Source organism: Pimephales promelas, chromosome 9, assembly GCF_988280905.1.
Source record: "Pimephales promelas chromosome 9, fPimPro1.hap1.1, whole genome shotgun sequence".
NCBI classification, from domain to species: domain Eukaryota; kingdom Metazoa; phylum Chordata; class Actinopteri; order Cypriniformes; family Leuciscidae; genus Pimephales; species Pimephales promelas.
In genome coordinates, this window is record NC_142777.1 from 16,806,070 (window position 1) to 16,808,357 (window position 2,288).

At 37.7% G+C, this 2,288-nt stretch overlaps 1 long non-coding RNA gene across 1 annotated transcript in view; it reads right to left on the reverse strand.

Moving 5' to 3' along the window:
* Positions 1–617: 617 nt before the first annotated feature.
* The window catches only part of LOC148977531 (uncharacterized), a 14,689-nt gene continuing 13,018 nt past the window's right edge, over positions 618–2,288 (reverse strand). The window contains exons 2-3 of the long non-coding RNA XR_016169789.1: positions 995–1,084; positions 618–694 (exon numbers count right to left, since the gene is read on the reverse strand). This is a non-coding gene — a long non-coding RNA (uncharacterized LOC148977531). The remainder of the gene's footprint in view (positions 695–994; positions 1,085–2,288) is intronic.

The following is a 2,288-nucleotide window of genomic DNA, read 5'->3' on the forward strand; positions in this document are numbered from 1 at the left end:
GCACTCAGGTCTAAGTCCCATGGCCGTCTATTAGAATCCAGAGTTTCAAGAAGATTGGAGAAACTTATTCTCCCCCCCTCCCCAAAAAAAAAAAAAAAACGACAGGGGTTTTTTTGGGGGGTCGAAATTTTGAGTTTTTCTGATCGTCTTGAAACTCTGGATTCTGATAGAGGGCCATGGGACTTAGACCTGAGTGCAAAAATGGAGGCTGAGCAGTATCAGAGTACATTTACTTGAGTACAGTACTTAAGTACAATTTTGAGCAATCTGTACTTTACTCGAGGATCATTTTTAGGGAGTACTCATGACTTTACTCAAGTAGATTTGAGAGGGAAATATTGTACTCTTTACTCCACTCATCTCTATCCATAACCGTGAGTACCCGTTACTACTTTTAAAATAAATAACATTTAAAAAAAATGGAAAAAAGAAAAATCTCGGAAATCCTCAATTTGTTGTCTCCCTCTCAAACGTGAGTTGATTGTTCAGGTGCCACTGATTGGAGCAGCCTATCAGCAATCACCTTCAGCTTTCCACCAAAGTCAACTCCATGGTCAGATTTAGATAAGAGACGAAACCATGGACGAAACAATGGATGGAGACGCAGCCGGTCCATCCCGGGAATGTGCCAACCCGTAGCCCCACCTCGCCAGACTATTTCAATTTTCTGAATTTTCTTAAATGAATTTTCTTTCTGAAATGGTAAATAAAGCAACATGGTAAAAAGATGAAAATGACTCAATTTTACTTTCAATTCCTTTTAGGTATTAAATGCCTTTTAAAAACAAGTACTTCAGTACTTTTACTTATAGACATCTGACTGTAGTAGCTACTTTTACTCAAGTAATAAAGCCGTGTACTCTATCCGCCTCTGATGCTAATGTTCACAAATAAAACCTTACTGTAAAGTGTTATAATATTTATAATGAAGAGACAATCATGCATTTTAAAAGTGCAATGCTGTGGTCTTTCAACATCAGCCAACCATACAGACCTGAAGAGAGCACTGGTTGATAAACTGGGCATCACCTTCCATGGCTTTATAGTGCTCTCTGGTGGCACTGATCGAGAGGTGCTCTGCTCACTGAAGAAAAAAAAAAAAAAGAAAAGCTCCCAGTCTGTGCTGCAATTGGCCGAACAGCTAAAAAAAAACCTCCCAGGTTCAATTTAGTAGCCTGATCAAGCAACAACTACAAAAAAGGTTGCCTGCAGCTGACATTCATCTGCTAGATGTGACAGATTTGTTGCGTTTTGTTATTAATAGGTGTGAACCGCAATATTTTCCTGAGCAGTTTTAGTTCTGTGTTGTACGTGCAAATTACTGACCCCAAATTTCTTATGAGTATGTGATATCTGCCCACATTATAAGTTCAAGCATATGATCCAGAAAGTCATCCTCTCATAAAGTCACTGACGCAAATCGATGTTCTTTCACGACATTTGCGGTTTAGGACTAACAAGCTCCTTTCCAGCCCGTCACTTTCTCTGTCCCGCAGTGGTGAAATGATCATCCAGCCATTTCATCACACTTTACGAAAAGACTGTAGTTTTCTTTTCACAGCTCTGAATCAACCTAAGACTTCAGAATTTTCATTCTGGAAACTTTAGGTTACTCTTGCCGGTTTTTGCGTCTCTATGCTAGCTTGAAAACTTGTAGCTTTGTCAACTTATCAATGGGCTCATGTCAATTAATGTGCCCTGACCCTTTTAAAATAAACATCATAATCTATAAACATTATACAGTCAAAATCAAAATCATGGACTTGCTTTAAGCATGTAATACACTGTAAAACAAAATGTGCTGCATTTAATTTAATTTAAGTACAATCAACTTGGATATTTAAAGGAGAACTCCGGCGCAAAATGAACCTTTGGTCTAAAAAAACATCGGTACCTAGTCAACCGTTTTCTGAGATTTGTTTTCATGATAATCAAATGTAAAGAGTTTTATCTCAAAAAACTGTTTAGCGTATAATGCTAGTAGTGGGGGCATTAACTAACCCTAACCCTAAAAAGAAATCGCTAGTTTATACCACTAACAAAGCTCAAAATAGCCCCACACTAACACAGTAACATAATGAGGGTCCATACATGCAAAACGAAGCATTGAGAACCGTGTAAGTGTACAGACCGTTTCATAAGAAGATACTTTATAAAGACAGTTCACTTCATGTATACAGATAGGAGCCATCTTTGGAAAACAGTCTTGATAAGTCGAACCACAAACGCCAATTACAATTACAGTGTATGTACTTACATTTTAATTTATCCTCAATCCAATGTTTTTT